The sequence below is a fragment of the Lynx canadensis genome, chromosome E2, assembly GCF_007474595.2.
Source record: "Lynx canadensis isolate LIC74 chromosome E2, mLynCan4.pri.v2, whole genome shotgun sequence".
Classification (NCBI taxonomy): Eukaryota; Metazoa; Chordata; class Mammalia; order Carnivora; family Felidae; genus Lynx; species Lynx canadensis.
This window is the reverse complement of record NC_044317.1, coordinates 13,049,165-13,076,490: the sequence shown is the minus strand read 5'-3', so window position 1 is coordinate 13,076,490 and position 27,326 is coordinate 13,049,165. Positions and strand designations below refer to the sequence as shown.

The window sequence follows — 27,326 nt, the reverse complement described above, 5'->3', positions numbered from 1 at the left end:
CCAGCATGCCCACGCGCGTGCGGGTGGAGGAGGGAGGGGAGAGACGGGGAGGATGTGAGTGGGGAGGGGGCAGCTGCCCCCTTCCCCCACCCTTCCCTTCAAGCCGGGCTGGGGTGGGGGGAGGGGCCGGACTGAGGCGGCGGCGGCGGCGGCTCGCTCCGGGAGGGCAGAGCCGGCAAGGGCGGGACTGGCCCGCTGCGGACAGACGAGGGAGCCGCGGAGCTAACGGGTCCGGACGCCGCCAGCGGCGGCGGCTTTCTGCACGGGCGGAGGCGGCGGCAGGAGCGGCGAGCATGGCCCGCGCTGCGCCCGGCGCTGATTGAGGTGCGCGGGCGGGATGAGGGCGGGCGGGATGCGGGCGCCCCGGGCCCCTTGCTGCCCGAACCCTTTCCGCGCGGGCAGCTGGCTTGGCCCAGCGGCCCAGACCGGCCCGGTCCACCCCGGCAACTTCTCCGGGGTCGGAGCTCTGGGTTCCCCCATGGGGACGGGGGTCCGCTTGTCTTGGCCTCAATCCCCATCCCCGCCTTCTGCTTCTGCACCTCAAGCCGCTCCCAGCCTTTGAGGCGCGACTGTTCCACTCCATGGTGGCAGCCCCCAGCCCCAGCTCTGGGAAGCGCTCCCTGCCCCAGTCCTGACTTACTGTCCATTGGCTACTTCGTACCCCCAACCCCCCGCGCGCTCCCGGCCTCTGCGCTACCTGGAGACCCCTGCCCCGCACCTCTTAGCCACAGGCTGTCTTTGCATCATCAGCACCTCTCTCCTCTTTCCCCTACTTGGCACTGCCCCCTAGCCACCCCCAATGGCCCAGTTCTTTCCGATAAGATCTAACAGCTGACCTCCTTCCCACTTTGGAGAAACTGAGGCATGACATAAACCAGGAACTTGGCCAAGACCATGCTCCAGCCCTTTCGGGGGCTGGCCCGAGCCCATGCCTTGGAATGGAAGTCATTTTTTTTTTTTTTTCCTCCAGCCATTCCTCTGTAACTGGACCAAACTTCCCAGCCCCCTGCTGCAGCTCTGGGCTAAGCTCACTTTAGATTACCCTTTAGCTTTCTACCACTTCTGTTAACCCCCTTCTCCTTTCCAAATCCCACTTTGGGCCCTCTCTGCTTGTAGACAGTCACCCACCCAATGGCTTGTTTTTTCAAGTTAGCCTTTCAATTTCTATTTCTTGCCAACTGCATCCATCTCCCATCTTGCCTCTTGCTTTACAGCTGCGTAAAGCACTGAAGAACAGAGTCTAAGGTATTGGGAGGGGGGGTGGTGGTGGCAGAAAAGGACTGGCAGCCTCTTCCAGCCAAAGCCACTGAGGGGGGTTCAGGGCATTCTGGAGTCTCTGGGAAACAGTCCTTTCTAGCCAGTAACTCACACTCCCAGCTTTGTCTAGAAGCTGGTGGGTCATCCCTCCCTCTTATTATGCCTGGGGCTCTGAAGTCCCTCTGAGATGGAGGAAACCTCTTACCTTGGTGGCATAAGAGGAATCCGGGAGACCACACCCCTAAAACTTATCTTGAATCTGCTGCTAACTTTGGAGGGGGTTGCTGGTTCAAGGAAGGATGCCTGCTAGGTGCCCTGAGCTCTTTGTGGAGGAAGGCACAGTGTCTGTAGGCGGTGATCTCAAGTTTAGTCGTGGTGTTCAGGATCTGAAGGGAAGAGGGAACTAGGGCTCAGAGAGGTGGCACAGACATGCCTAATTTAGTTTTTTGTTTTCTAGTCTTCCTTTGGCAAATTTGCCTTTGGATCACCCCTTTACAGCCCAGTCCTTGTTTTCTCTGTGGGAAGTAGGGGGAGGGAGGAAAGTCTTTGAGCCATCAGGAAGGCTCAGGAGGCTCTGGGACTTTGCTGGGGTCCTGAATGAGCAATCTTTATCTGAACCAGATGGTTCGATGCTCCAGCACCCCCCTTTAATCCCTCCCCTTTGGCTGTGAATAGGAAGCCTTTAACCTTGTAACTTGAGATTAGAGGAAGGGAGGCCAAGGGGCCAACTGTGTGTGTGTGTGTGTGTGTGTGTGTTTATGTCTGCATCTGTACACTCGTGTGCAAGCTTGCCAGGGGCCTGTGTGAGTGGCCCTGCCCAGGAATGCATTGTTGTGATGTGCTGTGGCTTGTTCATGGCCCTCTAGGAACTTTCTGAGCCCAAACCCCCCAATGGGGCCAATTTCCAAGCCCCTAAGAACCACTGGTCGTGGCTTTGTGGGAGCATTTCCCCACATGCCAAGCTTCTGGACCTGAGATATGCCTCAGGGTGAGGATTACTCTTCTTAAGAAAGCTACCTGTGATTGAGGTGTCCGAAATAGCAGCATTGGGGATGGGTTTCCAAAACTTGTGTTCTCTTTTCCCCAGTCATGGCAAGAGAAGGTCTGAAGGGTAGGAGTCTGGGAAGAGGAGTGGAAAGTGATTCCTTTGACTTCTTTTATGCCACATCCTGCCTTGTGTATTTGATTTGGGCCCCCATTAGACTGTGCAAGGTCTTCAAATGTGTGTTCAGCAAATGTTTGAGTTAAAGCGGAGGGTCTTGTGGTTAAAGGTTTAAGGCAAGATTCCTCATGGTGGAGCAGGCATCAGAACCCCCTAGAGAGCTGTTTAAGGCACAGATTGCTGGGCCCCACTCCCAGAGTTTTCTGATTCAGTCATTCTGGGTGGGGCCTAGAATTTGCATTTCTGCTCAGCTCCTTAGAGATAACGCTTTGAGAATCACTGGTTTGGGCTATTACAGTTGCTTGGGAGATTAATACAGGCAGATGCAAATCTTAAGAGGCACTTCATTCCACCTTGCTTCCCAACCCAGGTTTGTTCTGGCTGCTGCACTGGGTTAGCCTTTCCTTTCGTTCTCCTACTGTCTAGTGTTGGCTAGGTTAATGGTAGGGTGACTTGTGGTGCCCGGGCTCCCAGTCCTGCTGTAACCACGGAGCGGACACCACCCCATGGTTATTTGAAGGAAGGCCCTACAAAAGCAGGACATTTAGGAACCGAGGCTTTGGAAAAGGGATGGCTTTGTGCACATGAGAAAGCAGACGCTGAACCACACCGTCATTTTCCCTGACTCTGCCTCTCAGACTGAGCAGCTTGGAGTATCTGCCAGTTGGAGTCCTGTCATGGCCATGCACTTGACAGGACACCTGGGAATCTCTGAAATTTGGAAAAGAGGAATCCCTTACATTATGATTTTACTTTGTGAAGCATTTTCCTCCTGTTGTTTTTCAGGAGGTTTATAGGGCCAATCCAGATCCAAGTGAGGTTACAGTGGAAGAGAGAGGTGCACTGTGGGTCACCCAACAAGCCCTAGGACTCCCGACTCCAGCCCTCTGATAGAGCTTCACTAAACCAGCTACTAATAGCTGGAATGATGGCTGGAGTTTCCTGTGTGCTTAGCTACTAGCCAGGCATGGTGCTAGATGCTCTCACATGTTAGCTTGTCAAATGTTCACAGCAACATTGCAAGTTTGGCATCATGGTAACTACCTTGTAGATGAAGAACTGAGACTTGTGGAACTTACCAGACTTGCCCAAACTCAAACATCTCTTAAGTGGAGGATCTGGAATTCAAACTCAGGTCTTTCTGATGGCACACCCTACATTCTTCGTCACTCGTTGTCTGCTTTGCCCAGTAAGCCTCTAATTGTCCTTTGGGTTATCTGCCCCCAGAGTCTGGTGAATTTTACTGAACCTAAAACCATTCTGGGTGTTGTGGAGGAGATAAGGACCAAGTAAGTCACTGTCCTCTCGAAGGGGCTAAGCCAAGTACACCAGTGTCGTCTACAGCTGAAGGCAGAAGGAGCAGCTAGTGGCTTGTTGGTTTACAGGAAGCAGAAGCCATCCCTGTAGAAGGTTCAGAAGATGGGCCCTGAGCAGGCAAGTAGAACTCCAGCATTGCCTGTGGGATGGAGAGGTGTGCAGGCCAACAGGTCCAGAGGGAGGCTGTAATGGCACTTATATATAGGGAGTTTTCCCATTTGGCTGGAACATAGGAAAGGTATGTCAAAAAGCACTAAGAAAATCCTGTTTGGTTACAAGCAACAACTTGGCTGACTTTGGCAGGAAAGGACTTCCTTAGAAGATTGTAGGGACTCCTGGAATCAGAGATGACTCAACACCCATGTCCCCTCCAGGGTCTCGGAGTGGTACAGCAGGAACCAAAGGCCAGCTGACTTCAAGGTACCACTGTTGCCAGGATAAATCTGCTGCAGCCGTACTCAGTAATTTTGTCACCACAATTTGGGATTCACATCCCAGGGAGGAAATGGCTGGTTGGCCCAGCCTGGCAGGGAGGGCTGGTGGCATGGTAGGCAATCCTGCCCACCCCCCCACACCCAGACTGTGTCCAAAAGTTAAAGTCCCCAGAAGAAGAGGAAATAGACACTACAGGAGATCAGTCCAGAAAGCCACTAGATGAGGACCTGGATTGGCAGCTAGCACATGGCACACTTAGTTCTGACAAGTGTCTGAGCAGGCAAGGGGCAGACTGGCAACAGGATATAGTGGGTCATAAGGGGACAAGAAAAGAAGGGAGGGAGGAAATGGAAAACTAAGTAGATAGGGTCCAGGTGAGACATAATGAAAGCTGGAATTTGGCAGTAAGAATGGAAAAGAAGAGACTGATTCTAGAGAGATTGTGAAAGTAGATCTCGTCTTGTGGAACAGCCACTTGATTGGCTGGGGTTGGACATTTCAGTACCTGGGTGATGAGGTCGGTCCCTTTAGCAGACACAGAGAGGTCAGGAGGAGGAAGAGTTTGCAGGAGAAGATGATGTGGCCTTACTTTGGAGGAGCTGCACAGAGGATGCTGATGGCATGTCTGGAACCCTGGTGAGCTCATTACTCCTGATTCAACATTTCCTGAAATTTGGGGCCTCAGCCCTGAGGAGGTGGGGCCCTAAAGCCACAGAAGCCCTGCACCTCCTGAAAGCAGCTGGGGCTCCATGGCGCAGGCTGAGCACGCCTGGGTCTCTTCTCTCTGCGTACATGAGCCCAGTATGGGCTTCTCCTTCCTTCCCCTTTCCTACTCTCAGTTCCCTGCCCCATGTTTCGCACACCTGAGCCCTTACTAACTCAAGGGCCTACCTCACATCTCTGGGGACCTGGGTTTTCAGGTTTTGCTTCTTTTCTTCTCAGGGTGCTTGTTAACAGTAAGTCCTTGCTATTAGGGCAGACATCTCCGAGTGACATTTCTGAAGGGGAGGGTCTGAACTTGTTATCTGGGGAGAGCAGGCTTTTCCTCCTGTTGTCCTGTGCTCACCAGGGATGCCTGTGTGTGTCCGTAACCAGCCATTCTAGAGGATTTCTTGGTGCTGATTTATAAATCATTATTGTAATTATAGCATATTGTCAGTGGAGCCTTCATGTTGCCATCACAGATCTCCTCTAAGGCTCCAGGGCATAGGCTGGGCTTTGGGCCCCCCAACTTTCTAGCTGACAACTGGGGAAATTTTTTCTTACAGGAATAGGAAGGAGAGATCAGGGTCTTCTCTGGGGTGGGGGGCAGGAGGAGCTATGCCAGAAGGTACTTTATCCCCACAGATTCTCAGAGAGAAGGTCATCTTTCTGGAGTGAAGAGGACTGTTCCCCTCAGCTCCAGCTGTTGGCATTCAAATATATGTGATATTTTGCAATCTATAAATGTAGTGCATAGTATCATGTACAATAAGGTGAACCAAGGACAAGGGAAATTTAGAGAAAAATATAATTGTAATTTTGATATCAATGCTAAATTTTTATTTGTGTATAGCAGTGTTAAAACAAAACAAATAGTTTTGGAATTGAGTGTTAAAAGCATTTTCAACTCAGCTTTTTCCTTCAAAGGGAATGTGACTCTGCAAGAGAGGAAGCCCAGGGAGGGAAAGCCATTTACAGGCTGCTGAGGTGGGAGGGGAGCCAGAGCCAGTGAGTCTCCTGCCCTGAGGGGCTTTGTTCTCTGTCCTGTAGTCCTTTGTATTTCATCTCTTCCTGAATTATTGTCTTTGCCCATTAGGGTCTCTCTTCTCTCCTTCTCTTCTTCTGTAGAATCAGGATAGGAAACATACCAGAGGGACACAAAAAGTAGCCCCACTTTTGTGCATTTCCTGGGTGAGGCCCTTCCTGCTTCCGAAAGAGCAGCCTTGCAGAGCTTGAGAGAGGGCAGGGGACCCTGGGGTGTTGTGGCATGACCTAGGGACCTTATCCTGCTCTGCCCTTTCTGGAATCCTTCTGCTGCAAAGTCCTAGCACCACCAGTAGGCAACAACCTCCCAGCCTGAACAGATCAGTAGCCTTCTGAGGAAGAAAATCAGTAATGAATGCAAATAGCTAATTGGTCTAGGGGGAGCTGCTCTGGTGAGAAAAAATCAACAAGTTATTTATTTGTGTAGCTAAAGGGAATTTGGAGAAATAGTGAAGAGGGGAGGGTGAGAGGTGGATTGTAGGAAGAGACACAGGTGGGGGAATTGGGGGATGGGCTGGAGATGCCCCCTCCTCTCTCCTGTCACCCCCACAGCTCCTCCCCTATTCCCTCCTTCCTTCTTTGCAGGCTTTCTTTGGGTTGAAAGGGACATTAGGAGAACTTTGAATCTCCCCTGACCCATAAATGGAGTTCCCTCCAACCCTCATTCCCACCCAAGTTCAGTTAAAGACAAAATACCAATCCTTTGATGCTAATGGTGAACTAGAACCAGAGTTAGGAGGAAATGAAAGTCTCTGTGGGCCTGTGCTGAGTCCTTTGGCTGTGCAAATAAAACAGCAGCCAAAGGGACTGAGGCTATGCCGGCAAGGCAGGAGAAGGGAGAGAGCCCCTGAGCTGCTCCTGGTTCCTGTCTTTCTTGGGTTCTCTAGAGAGCCATGTGAGTCTGGGATTGGCAGGCCATGAGGGATTTTCCAGAGGTTGGCCATCTCTCTGTCCTGTCCTGTCCCAGAGGGCTTGGTGTTTCCCTGGACTGATGCCTGTTTAGCCTCTGGGTTCTTGGGGCCTCTGGCATCGCTTAGGAAGAGAGCCTAGGTACCACAGGAAAGAGTGAAGGGGAAGAGGAGAGGAATGGGGGGCCTTTTCAGGTTCTTCTAGTGGAGAGGAGTCAAGGCCTTCCTTAGGCAGGAAGATGCTATGAAATGGGGAGTAAACAATTTACATCAAGAAGGTTCAGCCAAAGGCCAAAGTGGCAGCTGCCTGATGAAGGCACTTCCTCAGTGCTTGAAGAGTAATTCACACTTGACCCTAAAAGCAGCAGTGGACAAACTTGTAGGATGAATGTGAATTTTGATCTCTCAAGTGGCATTTTTTGCACATAACACAGAAGACACCTCACCTCCTTTCAAACCTGGGTGAGGTATTTTGAAAGGTGTCTTCTTCCACTCGAGCCACCTATCCTGGTAATTTCTACCTACCCGGGACCTGTGCGCCTCCCCTGCTCTTCATCCTGTGCAAAACAGGGAGCAGCCAGGCCTTCACTGTTGGCAGCCAGTGAGGCCAACATGGAGGCCTGAGCTGGCTGAGGACGGCAGAGCTTCAGGGCAGGGCCGACTTAGCTTTTCTAAAGGGGAAGCAGCTTGTTTGGTCAGGGGACCCCGTCCATGATTTTCACAGCCCAGGGCCCAGTCTGGTTGCACGCATACAGGGTTCTTGCTGCCTTACCTACCCACAGGGGGTTTGATGCTGTGTGACCCTGGGCAAGTCCCTGCCTCTCCTGAGGCCTCAGAGTCCAAATACAGAATTTAAAGACCTACTCAAGGACTTGCTCTCAAACCATCTGATAGATCCAACAGAGGAACACCATGTCCTCAGGGGGGAGGTAATGCTGGGGGCCCAGGATGCCACTCTATGGTCCAGACCCTTATGGGAATCAGTTTGACTTTTCTTCTAACCTGCTTGGATGGACTAAATAGCAGCCAGCCTGCTGTGGCATCTCTCGACAATTGGGCTCTTAGAGCTGGGACATCTGTCCTCAGGCCTCCTGTTGTTCTCATCCCCACCTCCTAACCTGTACTTTAATTCTGTCCTGAGTTCAGGCAGAAAAACCCATCTGGTCTCTCATCACATTCCTCTCTTCCTATACTGGCCAGAGTGGCCCCAGAGTGACTGGTTATAGGTTCCTGTTTCTTTCTGCTCCCAATTCTCTTATGCTACCCTCTTATGCCCTGGGCTCTGCTCTAGCCAGGGTTTTTTTTTCTTTTTTTCCCCCCACAGCCAGGGTGGGAGGTGAGATCACAGGCTGATCACAGGAAGGGGCACATCAGTGGCATGGATACAGGGCAGGTCTGGAACGAGGTGGGGGAGGGCTTCATAGTAGAGGAGAGAGGAGGGCAGTGAGGAAAAGCCCATACTCGCCAGGATGCGAAGGCCTGAACTGAAAGGGCAGGGCACAACTAGGTACCTTGAGGAGACCAGTTTGGACAGAGCATAAGGTTTTTGGGATAATTGCCCAAGAAGGAGGGCCAGGATGGAGGGGTCTGGCCAAGAAATGGGCCCGAAGACCCACCTTGGTGCAGGAAGGAACAGGCTTTCTTGTAGGACTGGCTGGTCACACAAGGATTGTGTTTGCAGGAAGTGTGGGCGGAGTTGTTAATGACTGTTTGTTCTCCACAGGCTGTGAGGCTGCCAAGGGTCAGTCTGATAAGAGGGAAGAGATAGACTCCTTGAGTTTTATACTCCCGACAGCTGCCTTCTCTCAGCCGGCCCCACAGATACTGACAGTCTATTGTGGCACTGCTCTTGGTCTATCTCCTTTCCTTCCTGAAATACAGTCTCTGGCTTCAGCCCAGCTGGGTTTCCCCTGCCTGGCCGCCAGCTCCTGTTTCCATCTGTGGTCAGATGAGGCTTGCACTGGGGGAGGGGTCAATCCTGGCCAGACAGAGCCAATTCTGAGCCTGACCCCAGGGTGGGAAGCCACCCTAAGGTGGGGCTAGGGCTTTGGACTAAGCATCATCTTCTGGATCTGCCTGGTCCATTTTGGTCTGAGGATTACCTTGCCATTCACCCAGGCAGCTCTGGTGTTTGGGAAGGCCTGGCTCTTTTGCTAGAAGGATTCAGAGATGGGGATCTGATGGGATTTGCATTTGTGAAGATCATTTTGGCTCCCCTGTGGACAATGCATAGGAGGGTTTCTAGTAGGTGTGGGGCTTTAACAGTCAGGGGGCTACTGTAGGTGAAGGTTGACAGTGCCCTGGATAGTGTGATAGTGATACACACATAGAAAAGTAGAAAGATGAGAGATTTAGGTGGTAAAAATCAGGTGGACTTGGTATGAGGTTGACTGAGGGAGATTGAAGGAAAGGGGGGCACAGATGGCTTCTAGGTTTCAGGGTTGGGTGGATGATGTCCCTTTCCCGGAAACTGGGAACACAGAAAGAGGACCAGGTTTGGGAGCTTAGAGCATACATGAGTTTGGTTTGGGGCAGGTTGAGTTTGAGGTATTTTGGGGCACCTCTAAGGCATATCATCAAGGGGTGACATCCAGAAATGAAGGAAATAGATGGGTCTAGAATTCAGGGGGAAGTTTGGCAACATTTGAAATGCCAGATGTGACTCTTAAGAGGTTGAGAAACAGGTTTGGAAGGGGATCCCCCCAAATCCATTGTCAGACGAGGAATGGGATCGAGGGTCCTGACTTCCCATTGTATCCCATAGCCAGGGTCTATATTCTCTTCTCCTGCCTGATTCAGTTGGTTCAGGGCCTTTCCAGGCAGCAAAAGGCATGACACCCTCCCCTGCTGAGTCTTCCATATGATTGAGGGACTCTGGCAGTGGACAGTGCTGACTCCGGACCATCCAGGAAGGCCATGCGTGTCAGAGCTTCCCTCACCATAAGCTTATCTGGACAGTGTCTCTGGCTGGAGAAGGACTAGGGTCCTGGCCAGAAGTGGGCCACTGCTGGGGAATCCCAGGACCGTTTCTGTTTGTGTGGCCTCTCGGCTGGATTGACCTATCGGGGACGGGATTTTAGGGACAGGTTCAGGGCAGTCCTTCTGCATCACATGGCAAGTTATATAGTAAGTGGCTTTCTAAAAATTCCTTTAAATGAAATGGGAGTTGGCTATACATGTGTGCAAGATTGTATCATTGGACTTCTTCAATTACAAAGGCCAAAAATCCAACTCATCCAGCCTCAGGTTGACTCATAGCTGAGGAGGGTGTGGCTGGCCACATGCAGGGAAGATGGGAGGTGGGGCTCAACCAACATCCATCTCACTGTGTGACTGTGCCACCACTGTGTGTGATGACGCCACTCTCAGTTCTCATTGGCCTGCCAGCAGGGCCGGCCCTACCCCCACTACGGTGACTGAATGCATTTCATGCTCTCGTTGGCCAGGCCTGGGTTACAGGGCACAGAAATGGAAATTTGAAGAGAGGTGGTTCCCCAAAGGAAAGTAGGGTTGTCATCCACGACAGAGACTCCACATGTTGAGGCAGCTGACAGTGCACGGTGTGCGTTTGGACTCAGGGAGATCTTGCAGTAGTTCTATGCCTGACTTACATGTCAGAAACACCACTGTGGACAAACTGATAAGGATTTATTGCCATTTATTAATTTTCCTTGTTAAGAACTAAATGCTAAAATGTAGAATGAGGGGGGCGCCTGGGTGGCTCAGTTGGTTAAGCGTCCAACTTCAGCTCAGGTCATGATCTCACGGTTTGTGAGTTCCCCGTGTCGGGCTCTGTGCTGACAGCTCAGAGCCTGGAGCCTGCTTTGGATTCTGTGTCTCCCTCCCTTTCTACCCTTCCCTCTCATGCTCTGTCTGTCTCTCTCAAAAATAAATAAACATTAAAAAATAATAAAAAAATAAAATGTAGAATGGAATTTCAAATCATCGAACCATTCCATTTATAGATCAGGAAGTAGAAGTTGAGAAATTTGCCCACTGCCTTCAAATCAGAAGGTGGAAGAACCCAGGGGTGCCTGGGTGGCTCAGTCGGTTGTGTGTCTGACTTCAGCTCAGGTCATGATCTCTCAGCTCGTGGGTTTGAGCCCCGCATCAGGTTCTGTGCTGACAGCTCGGAGCCTGGAGCCTGCTTTGGATCCTGTGTCTCCCTCTCTCTCTGCCCCTAACCCGGTCACATTCTGTCTCTGTCTCTCTCAAAAATAAATAAACATTTTTTTTAATTAAAAAAAAAAAAGGTGAAAGAACCCAGCTCATCTGACGTAGACTGGGGCTCTTTCTAGTGTTGAAGTGGGGTTTTTTTAGGTGTTTTCTCACTGTTTCAACTGCCTAGCCACAAGGAGTGATTCATCCCTTGGACCGCAGGTCAAAGAGCAGGCATAGGCAGGTTATGGCCAAAGGTCCCTTCTTCGTGGTGGCCCAGGGCCATCTGCATGGTGGATAGTGTTACGCAGGGGTCTGTTGACAAGAGGAAGACCCTCACTGTTGCATCAAACTGGTCCCAGTAAACAGAGGAGGCATTGGCCCAACTCTCAGGCTTCCGCCCTGGTGCTGCCTTCGTCTGTCCTCGTGGCTTCCTGGGTGTTCACCATCCTCCGTATTGTTTCCTGGTGGGGCCTGGATAAGGATGTAGCTCTAGGGCTGTGGTGCTTTCTGGATTATGTTGGGTTATTTCCTACTGGGGACAGTTGTGCCCCTCTGTCTTCTCCCTTGGAAGAGAACACCCAGGACTGTGGTGCCAGTTTCAGGAAGAGATAGATAAATAGCACAGTTTTGACTACTACCTCCAGTTTGTGAGGGAATAGGTATTTGACCCAGCTTGGCAGAGCCAGCAACAATGTGTTGTAGAAAGAGCTCTGGGCTTTGAGCCTGCAACTTACAGGAGCCTTTATGTTCATTCTGGCACAGGCTTCTTGCCTTGGGTGGGTCACGTCCCTGAGTCTCTGATCCAGAGAGGGAAGGCTGTCCCCATGAGGGGCTTCAGGGGAGTTCGAAAGCGTGAATGATATATTAACAAAATGCTGGAGGTCTGAGGAGCTTGAGGGCAATTCCCACCAACTCCTAAGGGCTCAGAGAGTGCAGTGGGGCTCTTCTGAGTTTGGGACTGAATTCCTCTTTCATTCTGACCATCTTATCGTACATCTTTCCTCCTGCCCTTCATATATTTGTGGATAGCAAGTTAGTTCTTCCCTCCTGAACTGTCTGCCAGCCCAAACTGACTAGCGTGCTTGGTCTGCGCCTCATGCTCGCCTCCTGGAGGCCCCCTGTCAGCCTGTTTCTGCCTGGGGCCGTGTTCTAAGTGGTCACCCAGCCTGGCTCACACCTCCTTGTTCCCTTAGGCTTAGCCACAGTGTCTACTCTTGTCCCTGCCTCTCTCCTCTCGGTGAGGCTGAAACTCCATGGTACCTCAGGTACCTCGCGCAGCTTACGGTCCTCGCTTATTTCATCTTGGCAGGGACTATCATGGGCAAGTAGGGCAGGCATTATCATGCTCATTTTACAGATGGAGGACCTGGGGCCCAGAGAGATATGATCTGCCCAAAGACCCAACTGTCTAACAGCAGAGCCAGTTCTGGAATTGAGGTCCTCTGAATTTAGTCCAGAGTTCACTGTCAAATGTTAACTCATAGGCACATGTTGGGGTGGGGATGCCCCAGTCTCACCAAAGAAGGCAAAGGGCTTGAAAGCAGGCCCTGGGACCCCCTATTCATAGCCCCCGGATCAACCTTGAATAGCTTCAGTCCTAAACTAGTGCATCCCTGTATAACGACAAAATACATAATAAGCCAGACAATAGAGACTGCTCCCTGGGGACCATTGTATTGGACCCTGATCTGTGCATTCCTCCCTTCCACATCCCCTGAAGTTGACATCATTAATGCTTATCATGATGGATATCATCTTAACCAGATCCAGGAGGATGAGTCACTTCTGGAGAATAGGACTGGGGAGGGCGCCTTGCTCCCACACCCCTGACTCCACTTACCTGGGAGTGAGCATCAGAGGCAGTGCAAGGTGCCACCTGATATTGCTACTTTCCAGAGGTGATGAAGTGTATTACCCAGCAACCTTAGAGATGTTCTGTATCCCGGGGGCCCTGCCTGAGTCAGTCACAGCATAGTATCAACTCCTCAGTAAAGAAGATTGCTCAGGCAGAGCAAGGGAGAAATGACAGCAATTGTTGGGCATGGCGCACTCCAGAGCTGGGCTCTCCAGTTTACTGGCCACTTGCTTTCTGCCTCCTGAAGTGACACAGGGAAAAACAGGGAGACGGGTCAGGGGTGCTTCCCAAAGCTGCCTGTGGAGTTGGTGCTGGAAGTCTCTGATGGCAGCAGGCTGAGCACAGACTCAAGCCCTGTAAGTGGAACTTCCAAGGTCTCTGTTGGAAAGGCAACATCCAGAAGACACAGTGACCAAGCAACGGGCCCAACTCTGGGCTCCTCCATCCTTTTACTCCACTTCTCTCTACCTCCACTCCCAAGGGAGAGAGAGGACATCATTTCCCTTTAATCTCCTGTCCAAGCATGGCTACAAACACCTTCTTTGGGTTTCCATTAGCATAGCTGCCATAGGCTGACCTTTCCAAACGACATTACTAAATATAAAAGAAGAACAAAACAAAGCTAAAGATAGAGAATAAAAGCAGCCTGGCTCACAAAGTGCAGACGACTGGTTTGTTTTTAGGGTTTTCAGAGTACTCCACCGCAGGAGATACCTATCTCCAGGCCAGCATAACTCTGCATGCCCTTCTGCTAGAGTCTCGGCTTCCTAGCTCTGACCTGCCTTCCTGTGTAAGGCAGCCCTTAGGACCCATACTACCATGGATCTCCTCCAAGAGAGCTAGACTACCTCCTGATCAAGTGCCTGGCCCACCCTCCTCTCTATCCAGGGTTTGCTGGCTCCGTCCTTAGGTCCCAGGGGATTAGCACCTACATAACTGTACCCTGTAGGAGTTCTGTCTTATTTTAAGTAAGCCTTGCAGTAGGACCCATCTCTTGACACAGTGCTTATGCCCCAGCTTAGCCTACAGCTGCCATTGAAGGGCTGGCGGTCCTCCAACATCTGATCTTGTCGGGAACTGTACAAGTCTCCCTGCCTGGTTCCTTCCTCCCACTGGGCTACAAGAATAGAAACTGATAAGAAGTGGGCCTGGTCAATGGGAGTTTTTTGGGTGGATTAAGGAATAGATTGGGTTTAAAAACAAGAACCAAAAAAACACTGAAGTCATCTAGTCTTGATGCAGGAAGTAGATGTGGGCCTGGTCATAAAGCTGCATTTCTAGCCTACAGCACTGCCTCTGTGTCCCGCCTGGCATATGAGTGATGCCCAGGGGCCAGGTCTCCACACTCCAAACTGCTGCCTGCCAGCATGTACGATGCTCCCATTTCATACCAAAAGTTCAGATGGAGACACAAAAAAATCAAAAGAACCACCACCTCACAAGGGAATGTGGGGGCAAGATGGATAGAAAAAGGGAGGTTGTCATCAGTTACAGCCTGCTGTCCTACCTTGCTAAGGTTGGAGCCCTTTAGAGAAATTTGCCCAGTGCAAAGTAGGCTTCCATGCCTGCAGCCCAGGCTGTCACCTTCATGGCCCCAGAGGCTCTGGCAGACATTCCACCTGGGTAGCTTGGCTGGGCCATGGGGACTGAAAACCTAGAGTTCCTACCAGCCCAGTGGAAGAGGTGTGGTACATCCCTGGGGCAGATGACAGAGCCTTGCTCTCACCTGTACCTTCAAGCATGATGTGAGCCCTCACTGAGTGGGCATTCTGCTCCTGGCTTCCAGCCCCTGAGCTGGAAGAGGGGCGAATCCCAGAACAGGTCCTGATGCACTCTGAGACAGCATTGCTTCCGGACCCACCTGTCCCAGAAGTTCTGTCAGCATTCTTGGGGTCATAGCTTGTTCTCTGCATTGGAGTATTAGGCCCAGCCCATCCCATAATGCCACCCAGTAAGAACTGGTGGCTTCCCTCTGGTTTGCCAAGGGCCTGGAACCCTGGTGGGTTGTGCCCATGTGATGACAGTACCTACCTGTTGTGCAGACTTTCTTGCCAGGGAAGCAGTCAGTCACCCTGCTTCCTGGGCCTCTTTCTTGCAGGTCTACAGTACTGGCAATTGGGTTATGACCTCTTTTCTGGCATTCTCTCCCCTATCCTCCCATCCCAGAGAGGATGTGGGGATAGATGCTAGAGTTTTAAGTGAAGTCCTTCAACTCAGCCTGGGCCATGGCCTAGATGGAGTTTGAACCACAGAGACTGTGGTCTGGAAACTTCTAGAAGAATAGCTTCTTCTTTCTCTAGGTGTGCACTGGCAAGACTTGTATGTGCCCTCGCTCAGCCCCTTCTCCATCATCTCCTTCTGGGGTGTAGTGGCCTGAGCCTTCTTGCAGGTGGAGGGAAGGGAGACCCCATGCAGAACCCCTTGCCGTGGTCCAGGCTTGGAAAGGGGCAAGAAAGGGCTATGGCAGAAAGCAGGAATGCCAATCCTGTTCCTTTCCCCAAAGTGAGGGAAAAAGTGGCCAGAAAGTGGTCAGGAATTCTGGTTTTGCTCTCCAAGGGCTGGGAGAAAGAGCACTGGTTGGGAGTTAGAGAGGGAAATGCCCTGCCCCTCTCCACCATTTTTCCTGAATTATAGCTCCTTTAGGAGCATTTGCCCTTTGTCCCCAGCCTCTGGAGCTTCCTTCTCAGTCTGCTGGCTCCTGCCTAGGATTATTGTTTCAGGAAGCTGTCTGGGTATGCTGAGTCATGTTTTCAAACTGGCTGATTCCCTGCCACACGGGTGCAGGTGTTGGGGAAGAGAGGGTTGAACGTTACCTGGAGAAACCACGTTCTTCCCTTTCGCTCCCCCTGGGAAGGGGGATGGAGTGCAAAGAGACTCTCTCCTAAACCTTCTCTTAGACCCACTCCCTGCACCCCAGTGTAGAGGGAGTGTGTATGTTTCTGGGAGCCAGTGTTGAGGAACATTGGATTAATACCTGTTTCTGAGAAGAGCAGGGAGGCTCCCTTTTCTTTTTCTTTTAAGTTTATTTATTTATTTTGAGACAGCACACAGGGGTGGAGGAACAGAGAGAGAGGGAATCCCAAGTAGGCTCCTCATTGTCAGCATGGAACCGGATGCGGGTCTCAAACTCGTGAACCATGAGATCGTGACCTAAGACAAAATCAAGAGTTGGATGCCTAACCAGCTGAGCCACCCAGGTGCCCCAAGGAAGGCTGTCTTTGGTAAGAGTGAGTTTGATGCAGAGCATGGTCCTTTTCCCCAAGGCGGCTCTAAATTGAAGACTGACTCATCTCTTCCTTCTTGGAGCCCTCAGCTCAGTCCTCCACGGGTGTTCTGGCTGGTGGATATTGCTCTGGTATGCACCTCCAATGGCCTCTGAGATAGACTGTGGAAACACATCAACAGATCCCACCTCTTTAGAGGGTGAGGCCTACAGTTGGGACTTAGAATGCTAGTCTCTGAGGTCAGCTGCCTCATGGCATTCCCGTGGCAGGGCAGCCCTCCTAGAGTAAGCCTGGCGAGCAGAATCAAGGAGCCATGCATGGCAGGCAGGCTGGAGAGGTTGAGGGAGTCCTCAAAACAGAGGCACTCCTTTCTCTGCTTTTTGACAGAGCAAGAGCCACAAGACCATAGAATGAAGGGTTTTGCTAACGGGCAATGATGCAGCTATACAAGGAGGGAGAGGGACTGGGGTCCTTTCCATGTTGTTGGCCACTCCCTGGTGGCAATAATATCTATTGAATAAATGCATCCTCTGCCTTTCTCTTGAGATTCAAAGCATTCCCCAGACATCCAGACAAGTGCAGAAGGAAAAGGAAGCCCTGACAGCTTTTCTGTGGCTCTTCATTATACATCTATGGTATGACTGTGATCTGAACCACAAGCAGTGATGAATGGCCAAGCCACCTGGCACTTTGTTATCTTTAAAGAAAATCAGAGCCGGATTATTGGCACCCTAGTCCCCTGTTCCGTGGGAGGTGATATGGTCAAATTTAATTGTCCCAGGAAGGCAGAGTTGGGCACTAAGATCTAAGCTCCCAGCTTTCCAGACTCCTCTCTGGCTTGCCCTGGGCTACCATTCATTTATCCCACTCCTGCTTCCTCCAAAAGTCCCCAGAGAAACTGATTTATTTTCTAAACTCCTACCTTCAGGGTCTTCTGCCTGTCTCCTGCCTCTCTTAATGTCTGAGGTTTTTCAGCCCTATAAGAAACTCCTTTAACCGTGTCTTTGGTAGAATCTTGCTGCTGACTGTGGCTAGAGAGCCCATAGACAAGTATGGTTGGGCCTAAGGGAGCTGTTTAGAACCGGCTCAGGGCAGGCCTTGTGTTCCATATGGTATAATGAAGCGGCAGCTGGGGAAGATGTGACAGGGCCTGTGACCTGCACGCTCTGCCACAGGATAGACCTAGCGCTCCTCTCCGCACAGTCTGGGGTAAGGGTCAGCCAGAGCAGACCTGACTATGAGACCTCAGGTCAACATGTCCACCACCTCCCTGGAAGCTGCTCCCTGACACTGTGGAGACAAGGGGCAGTGCCTATGGGAAAGGAAGCTCTGTAGCAAGATGCTGGTGGTGCTGACCCAGGGAAGGCTGGAGGCAGGGTAGGGTGCTGAGGAATCTGAGCCAGGGCTGTGTAGTGGGGGTTATCCTCTTGATGCCCACCCAGCATCATAGGGCTCCAGCCCAGAAGAGTTGCCCCAAACTGGGACTGACAGAACTGTGGCTCTAAACATATCCAACCCAGGAGCACAGGCTCTGAGCTAGAAGCTTTACTCCTTTCATCCTTACGGAAACCTTTACAGAGATGGATGAGATTCCCATTTGACAGATAAGGACACAGATCAGAAAAGTTAAATGGTTAATTACTTGTCAGCTATTAACTGACAAGAATGTGAGCAAAGCCAGAATGTGAGTCCAAGTTTTTCCAGGCGCTTTCTTCTTTTGGGAGGCTTCACTGGAAAGGGCCTTTGAGCTGGGGCAAACAGATGGGAGATCTTTGGAGACTTGGCTAGGGAAAACTGCAGCTGGTGGCCTGCAGTGCCTAGGGGAATGACTGAAGAGAGTTCCATTTTAGCAGTCCCGGTATGTCCCTGCTGACAGAAACTTAAGACTTTGGCCGTTTATACATACATCTTTTCCATTGCCTCTGACTTGCTAAATCTAGTTTGTACCTAAGGCCACATGTTTCTTGGTGGTCCACAAAAGTTGGAGAAAGCTTTCACTTCTAGAACTGGAAGAGTGGGGGCAGAATATAATCATCACTTCCATCTGCATACTTATATAATGATTTATGAAATGATTTCAAAGCATTTCTTCATTACCATGACTTCCTCTGATTCTTATAATCCTGAGGTTGCATATGGAGATGATACTCAGCTAGACAAGTATTTTTTTGATGTAGGCCAGTGCTAGGTCCTACAGTGATACAGAAATGATAAATTAAAAACATGGTCTTTGTACAACTAGAGTTTGTATTTTGAGTGATGGAGATAGACATGTACATGTCTTTCTAGGCTCTTTATACGATCTTAATAAACATGGGCCATATTTGGCCTGTGGTCCAAACTAGTTCATAACCCCTAGAGGGTAGGGTATAGGGAGAGATGAGGCTTAAGAGGGTGGCCTGGTTTAGGGATCTCTGAATGCTATGCTAAAGAGCCTGATCTTGGCCCTAATGGGCGCCCTATCTCATATGTTTTTGAACGCAGGAGGATGATGAGTTTGTTAAGTCTGAAGTGCCGTAAGGACACTCTGAAGAGGCAGTTGAGAATGTAGGTCTAAAACTCAGAGTAGAAGGCAGCACCAGATTTGGAAGGGGGTGGGGGAAAGAAGCAAAAAGGGCTGAGGGCAGAACCTTTGGGATGCATTACAAGCTGAAAGAGACAAGCAAGTGTCTGATTCAAGAAAGCAGATTGTGATGACTACTAGTGAGTGTCCACCACTACTAAGTGGTGGACAGCAATCCTCTCTATCTCAGAGAGGAAGAGGGTGGAAGGAGGATTGCTTTCATTGGATTGTTCAAGAATCTTGGCCTGACAATGAGAAAGAATGAAATACGGCCTTTTGTAGCAACGTGGATGGAACTGGAGAGTGTGATGCTAAGTGAAATAAGTCATACAGAGAAAGACAGATACCATATGTTTTCACTCTTATGTGGATCCTGAGAAACTTAACAGAAGACCATGGGGGAGGGGAAGAAAAAAAAAAAAGGTTAGAGAGGGAGGGAGCCAAAACATAAGAGACTCTTAAAAACTGAGAATAAACTGAGGGTTGATGGGAGGTGGGAGGGAGGGAAGAGTGGGTGATGGGCATTGAGGAAGGCACCTGTTGGGATGAGCACTGGGTGTTGTATGGAAACCAATTTGACAATAAATTTCATATTAAAAAAAAAAAAAAAGAATCTGGGCCTGAAAAGAAAAAAGTGGCTTGCTGCCTGGTGACAGCCTGGACTAGAATTTGGCTCCTGAATCCGCTGCTGCCCTCCTCCTCCTCCTCCTCCTCCTCCTCCTCCTCCTCCTCCTCCTTCTTCTTCTTCTTCTTCTTCTTTTTAAGTTTGTTTATGCACTTATTTATTTAGTTTATTATTTTGTTGTTAATTTAAGTAATCTCTACATCCAACATGGGGCTTGAACTGATGACCCCAAGATCAAGAGTCACCTGTTCTTTTTTCTTTTTTTCTTTTTTCTTTATTTAAGAGAGAGAAAGCAGGGGTGGGGGTGGGGGTTGGGGAGGGGCAGAAAGAGAGGGAGACACAGAATCCAAGGCAGGCTCCAGGCTCTGAGCTGTCAACACAGAGCCTGATGTGGGACTTGAACCCACAAACCGTGAGATCATGACCTGAGCTGAAGTTGGCCACTCAACCGACTGAGCCACCCAGGCTCCCCTTTCTTTTTTTTTATATATTAGAGTTTCTTCTATCTTTTTTTTTTTAAGTCTATTTATTTTGAGAGAGGGAGTGCACAAGAGTAGGGGAGAGGCATAGAGAGAGAGGGAGAGAGAGAATCCGAAGCAGGCTCCATGCTGTCAGCACAGAGCCCAACACAGGGCTTGATCCCACAAACAGATCATGACCTGAGCCGAAATCAGGAGTTGGAGGCTCAACCTACAGAGCCACCCAGGGATCCCAAGAGTCGCCTGCTCTTTTGACTGAGCCAGCCAGGTGCCCCAACCCATTACTCTCCTGATATAATTGAAACAAAAACCTGGGCCTACTGTAGGCAGGCTGGGGACTCAAGAGAGTCAGATGGGCCTTTCATCAATGGTGTCCTTATGGCCAATATGCATTTTTCTCTGGCCAGATAAAAGACTGTGAAAGTCACGTGGTATGGAAGAGGGGCTGATGGCTTGGGTGGCCTTCTCCTGTGAAGGCCTAGTCAGACCACATCTGAAAAATCCTGTCTGCATGTCTGCACACCCCATCCCTACCCTTAGGGTGGACTGTACTGAAAATGGGGCGGGGATGGGAGAACAGTTTTAATCAGGACTCTTGATCAGCTTACCTCAGGCTGTCTCACTCTGCTTCCTTCAGAGTTCTGGCTGGAGTTCTGTGAATCTTGTTAGAGATGGTTTGATATGCCTTCCCAGGAGACTGGTATTGGCAGGGATCCTCAGTTACTTGGTACAGATGGTTTAATCCAACTCATCCAAGTCAAGATGGCACTATAAATTTATATCTAAACACATAGCAGTAATATACAAAAAGATAAAATTCTAAAAACATAGTCATACACTCCCCCTCCTTCCCCACACACAAAACCACAAACATCCCTGTAATGAGAAATGGGGCAGGAACACAAAGAGGAGACCAGGGCTGAAGTTGCAGACCTGCTGCTCTTTGAGTCTGGAAGCAGGCAGAAGCAGCTGGAAATCTGGGGTAACAGAGCTATAAAGTTCTCCACATGAAGCATAGAATTAGAGTTTGTACACTGCTTGAACTCAGGGGCTGGAAAAGTAGGTAAAAAAAAGTTTCCAACCTTGCTCTGGGGCTACGACTTATAAAGATGCTTGCCTAGGGAGAAAGAACCTCACATCCTGGACCTAAGCTGAGTGAGTGCTATAAGATTTGATCCTAGAGCCAGAGGACCTGGGGAGACAAAGGTGAAAACCTCTAGACAGGGAAGCAAAAGTAAAGTATAACCGATAAGATGAATTTATACACTAAAGTTTAGAAACATATGGGGAAACTAATGAGAAAAAAGGAACCAATAAAAATCAAAAAAATTTACCTCAGAAGAAATGAAAATAACAGAGTAATTAGAGAACGTCTTTAGAGGCGCCTGGGTGGCTCAGTGGGTTAAGTGTGGACTCTTTTTCAAAAAACATTTTTTTAAACATTTATTCATTTTTGAGAGACAGAGCGCAAGCAGAGGTGGGGCACAGAGAGAGGGAGATATAGAATCCAAAGCAGGCTCCAGGCTCTGAACTATCAGCACAGAGCCCAATGTGGGGCTCAAACCTTGAGATCATGACCTGAGCCAAATCGGATGCTTAACCGACTGAGCCATCCAGGCACCCCCAATTGCGAACTCTTTTATTTTTTTTTATTTTTTTTAATGTTTATTTATTTTTGAGACAGAGAGAGACACAGTATGAGCAGGGAAGGGGCAGAGAGAGAGGGAGACACAGAATGCGAAGCAGGCTCCAGGCTCTGAGCTGCCAGCACAGAGCCCGACGCGGGGCTCGAACTCACGAGCTGTGAGATCATGACCTGAGCTGAAGTCCGATGCTCGACCGACTGAGCCACCCAGGCGCCCCGCAAACTCTTGATTTCAGCTCAGGTCATGATCTCACAGTCTGTGAGATTGAGGGCTGCATTGGGCTCTGTGCTGACAGTGTGTGGCCTGTTTAGGATTCTCTCTCCCCACCCCTCTCTGTCCCTCCCCTGCTCACATTCTATCTCCCTCCCTCCCTTCCTCTCTCTCTATCTCTTTCTCTCTCTCTCTCTCTCCAAATAAATAAATAAATAAATAAATAAATAAATAAATAAATAAACAAACTTAAAAAAAAGAGACCCTCAAAGAGATAAGGAAACGTTAAATCCATTAAAGAAAATAAAGGAAGCTACAAAAGGAAAAAGAAACAGGAAGATGTCAGTATGAAAAGTACTAAAAATTCTAGCAGTGAAAAATAGTGTCATTTGAATTTGAAACAATAGATAGAACTCTAGCCTGGACACAGAATTCATGAATTGGAAGATAATATTGAGGACTCCATCTAGAACACAACGTAGATGTGGAGGACAGATTGACAGGCTTGGCATGTACCTAATAGGAATTCCAGATACGGGTCAAGAAAACGGCAAGGAATTAATATTTGAAGAGAAAATGGCTGAAAATTCCAGAACTGAAGAGACAGCATGAGTACCAAACAATAAATAGATATCTAGGCATAATATAGTGAAACAGCAGGCAAAAATAAAGAGAAAATGTTAAAAACTACCTGAGCAAACAAGAATTCAAAGGAATGACAATTAGGCTAATGTACACCACATCAACTTAGACACCAGAAGATGATAGAGGGGTATCTTATGGAAGCTACAACTCTCCACCCCACTATCATTCAAGAACGAGGTAAAATTAAAGGTATTTCTGAACATGCTAAGGCAGTTTTATCACCTACAGGCCTTTGCTAAAAGATCTACTAAAGGTGTACTTCATCAAGAAGAAAAGTAAACCTGGGAAAAGGAGCAGGTTGTTAGCGCCATCATGGAGCACAGAAATTGACACATAATGTTGATAAATTTAACTATAGGACAGTATATCATGATGCTTTCTGCTACAAGTAAAAGAATAACCCACAGTGACTTAAGCTCTAAAAAAATACTTAATTTGCTTATAATGAGAAATATGGAGATAGGAAGTTCCAGGGTTGGGGCAGTAGTCCAGTATTGACATGAAGGACCCTAGATCATTCCATTTTTCTGCTCTGCCATCCTCAGGGTGAAAGATCTCTCTCCTCATGGTTTTGAGATGGCTGCTGCAGCTCCATGCATTGTGTCATTACTCTAGCATCCCAAGCAGGAAGGCAAGGAGATGCTAGCTAAGAGGAAGTTTTGAATGTGCCTCTTTGTTAGGAAAGAGAACCTTTCCAAGAAAGCCCCTGCAGACATCTCCTTATGTCTCATTGGCCCGGGCTGATCCATCCTTAGACCAATTCCAGATAAAAGGGAACAGACTTACTGTGCCTGGCCTTGACTAGGCTTGCCTCATCTCCTGGGACTGGCTCCTTTGTTGCCTGAACAAAATCAGGACTCTGTTGGCAAGAAAAAAGGGGAGTAGCTGCTGGTAGGCAACCAGCAGTGCCTGCCACAGATGACGAAACACACAAAAATCCAGTGTCTAATTTGTTTTTTAATTAAAAAAAAAAAAAAAAAGTTAAAATTGTTGACCACATTGTCAGGGAAGAATAAGGTATAATGAAGTAGGGAATTTCATTGGTAAATCACACCAAATTGTTGCCTTGTTCAAGGGGATAGCGTGGCTAAAAACTTGCAGACTTCACTTTTTAAAAAATGTATATATGCTAACAATTTAACCACTAAAAAAAGAGAAATATAATTTTTAAGCCAGGAGGAAAAAGAATGGGGGGATCAGGGAGAACAAAGCATGCCAATCCAACAGAAGTCAGGAAAAGAAAAAAGAACTAAAGAAATCGTAAAGAGAAAACACAAAGTAAGGTAATAACAGAAGTCCAAATACATAAATATAATGGATTACATTCATGTTTCCAAAAAAAAAATAAAACCTCTATCATTATTGGATAAAAAGCAATAAGTGGGAAAAAAAAAAAAAAGCAATAAGTGGTCTGGAGCGTGGAGACGCCTATCAGTGAGACTCAGGGCCGTATCAGGAATGGCTTTTGGCTTTTGTCACCAGGTGGTTCTGTTCTTTAAATGACTTTCTGTTCCTTGCCTCATCTTTTCCTCTCTCCCCAACTGTTTATGTCTGGCCTTGTCTGCTCAGCTCTTGAGATAATGTTGTTTTTCTAGACTTTTCTTTCTTCCCTAGTATGGATATGTATAGTGAATTCCTGGACTTTTCCCTGATGAAAACAAACCACATTGGGACCCCATGAGTGTGGAGCAGAGCTGGGCCAGAGTGGAGCACATCGTGGTGCTCCCTCTGCCCCACCCACTCCCATGCCTCAGAGCCCAGTAGTCCTCCCCCAAGAGCCTGCCTCTTTTTTTTTTTTTTAATTTTTTTTTTTTTTCAACGTTTATTTATTTTTGGAACAGAGAGAGACAGAGCATGAACGGGGGAGGGGCAGAGAGAGAGGGAGACACAGAATTGGAAACAGGCTCCAGGCTCTGAGCCATCAGCCCAGAGCCCGACGCGGGGCTCGAACTCACGGACCGCGAGATCGTGACCTGGCTGAAGTCGGACGCTTAACCGACTGCGCCACCCAGGCGCCCCAAGAGCCTGCCTCTTAAGGGGCAACATTGGTCCTCTCATCGTGAAGACTGGTGGTTTATTTTTTAGGACCTAATTTAAAGTTAGCGAGAGTGATGGCTGTGGATTTGAGGAAATTTGTTCGCTCATGAGCTCTGGTTTCCTGACTGCTAACCCTGAGCAGCAGCAGCACCAGCAGAGCTGAGCCCAGACTGGATGTCAAGTCAAGGAAGGGAGGCGCTCAAGAGACAGAGGCTGCCCGAGGGTATATAACTGGGGTGCAAGGAGGGCCTGAGTCACTAGGATAACTGTGATGGGCCTGTGCCAGAGGCTGGTGCCAGGCTATTGCAATGAGATGACTTCACTTAGCTGAACACGCGAAGGTGAAGCCACCAGTTCTCAGGCACTTCAAGGGCATGCCTCACTGGGTTTGAGACTATCAGGTCTCTTCCTCAAAACAATGACTGCCCCCGCCCCCCTTTGCCCCAGGCACATTCTGCCAGGGGAGGCAGGGAGTTTGCTGGGTTGCTAGGTTGGCCGGGATCTGGGGCACGGCGAACCTTTCAATTGTTGTACCCTAGTTAGTGGGAAGAGCCTCTCTGGTAGCCAGTGGGTGCTTGTGGCAGGAACACTGGCCTTGGAGCCATCAGGCCTGGTTGGCATTAAAACTCCGTCACTTACTGTCTGGATGACCTCGTTCAGTTAGTCTTGAGACTTCTGTGAATACTAAATGAGAGGCTATGCCCCCAAATGCTCAGAAACTCATATAGCATCATGCCGTGTGAGTAATCTGTGGTTTGATGCCTTCATATTAAGACTCTGGGACACGTCCTCAGGCTGTGTGACAGTGGGTGGAAAGAGGGTACTTTGTCAGCGTCTTGCTGGGTTTTTTTTTCCTTCTCCCCATTCCTTCCAGATTCAAGCCCCCCCCCCCCCCATCCTCCAAGCCTTATTTTGACATTTCTTTTCTCTGCCTGCCAAGAAGATTGTGTTCAGCTGCGCTGGTCTGAGGCTGTGCTATCCTGTGCTTCATTAGGTTAATTCGATGGCTTGTCTCCTGGGAACTGACCAGAGGAGAGGTTCTAAAACCACCCTAGCCTCCAAAAGCCAATCCTCCCTGTTCTCCTTTTGGAGCAGCCTTTGCTGCTCAATCCCATACACCTGCTTTTCCTCTCCTCTACCTGTAAACTAAAGGCCCCCTTTAGCTTGTATTGGTTGCTCAAGCATGCATCCCTTGATTGATAGAAGGTGTGGGGGGGGGGAGACCATCCATTCTTCAAGGCCCGTGCTGCCCCTGATGTTCTGGATTCCGGTCACCAGTTCCTCAGTTCATTCTCAGCATCCTAAGCTCAGTCAGCCATTTAGGGGACATTTATTGTTCAGCAGTCTTACCAAATATGCTAATTTGTGACCGTTAACCAGGCAGCATTGCTCTGCCACCTACTAAATTTCTCATGTGACTTCCCTTCTCTCTTAGAAGCCTGTTTCACATCTGGTCTCTGTAAATCTCCAACCCCAACAATGAAGAGACCCTCATTTTCCTACTGCCGAATCCCTCCCTATGTCTGTGTCCTGACTCTGCTTCCTGTTTCTTAGGCAGACCCTCTCCGTGTAGGTCCAGCTCCCATCCCTTCTTACTATCAAGGATTTGGCTTCTCCACTGTATTCTTTTTCCTGCAGCATTAACTTTTTCCTCTACCAGCATACAAATATTCTGCAGTATCTCCCAACTTAACCCCCATTCCACTTCGTTCCATTCTTAATTTCTTTTTTTTTTTTTTCTGGCAACACCTTTATTGAGTTATAATTCACATATCATACAGTTCACTCATTTTGAGGGTACAATTCAGTGGGTTTTAGTCTACTTACATGGTTATGCATCCATCACCACAAACAATTTTAGAACATTTCATCACCTAGAAGGCAACCCCATACCCATTAGCAGTCACTCCCCAACTCCCCCTAGGCAACTACTGCTTTATGGATTTGCCTATTCTGGAAATTTCATATCATGTGTATACACACACACACTCTCTCTCTCTCTCTCTCTCTCTCTCTCTCTCTGTCTGTCTTTAAAGAATGAAAATAGGGGTGTCTGACTTCAGCTCAGGTCATGTTCTCACAGTTGATGGTTTGAACCCCGCGCGGGTCAGGCTCTGTGCTGACAGCCCATAGCCTGGAGCTTGCTTCTGATTCTGTGTCTCCCACTCTCTGGTCCTCCCCCGCTCATGCTCTGTATCACTCTCTCTCTCTCAAAAATAAATAAACGTTATGGGGTGCCTGGGTGGCGCAGTCGGTTAAGCGTCCGACTTCAGCCAGGTCACGATCTCGCGGTCCGTGAGTTCGAGCCCCGCGTCAGGCTCTGGGCTGAGGGCTCAGAGCCTGGAGCCTGTTTCCGATTCTGTGTCTCCCTCTCTCTCTGCCCCTCCCCCGTTCATGCTCTGTCTCTCTCTGTCCCAAAAATAAATAAACATTGAAAAAAAAAATTAAAATAAATAAATAAATAAATAAATAAACGTTAAAAAAATTAAAAAAAAAAAAAGAATGAAAATAGGAGCACCTGGATGGCTCAGTCAGTTAAGCATCCGACTCGTAATTTCAGCTCAGGTCATGATCTCATGGTTCATGAGATCGAGCCCCACATCAGGCTCTGCACTGAGCATGGAGGTTGATTGGGATTCTCTCTCTCCCTCTCTGCTCCTCCGCTGCTAGCTCACTTGTGTGTACTTTCTCTCTTGCTGTCTCTCTCAAAATAAATTTTAAAAAAAGAATGAAAATAAAAAAGACTGTTTCCACCACCTAAGTTAAGGAGTAATACATTACCCAATACTTCTGAAGCCTCTGTAAGCCCCTCCTTGATCTTACCTACCTTCCTGTCCCTTCAGAGGAATTTCCCCAATTTTACATTATTTCTTTGATTTTCTCTATTGTTTTATCTTCTATATATATAGAGGCATATGCTTAGCTTTGCATACTTTTGAACTTTTTATGAACTCCTACTACTGGCATTCATCCATGACTTACTTTTCTTGCTCAACATAGTCATTTTTTGGTCATATTCATCCCTATTGATGTCTGAAACTAGAGTTCAATCATTT

At 48.8% G+C, this 27,326-nt stretch overlaps 1 protein-coding gene across 3 annotated transcripts in view; it reads left to right on the top strand.

Moving 5' to 3' along the window:
• Positions 1-96: 96 nt before the first annotated feature.
• ST3GAL2 (ST3 beta-galactoside alpha-2,3-sialyltransferase 2) overlaps positions 97-27,326 on the top strand; it is a 59,875-nt gene continuing 32,645 nt past the window's right edge. The window contains exon 1 of one of the 3 annotated variants that reach the window (XM_030297751.1): positions 97-324. The gene's annotated coding sequence lies outside the window, so the exon portion shown is untranslated. Of the gene's footprint in view, positions 325-4,367; positions 4,808-27,326 lie in introns of those variants that run through there. The other 2 variants (XM_030297749.1, XM_030297750.1) reach the window with 2 other exon arrangements.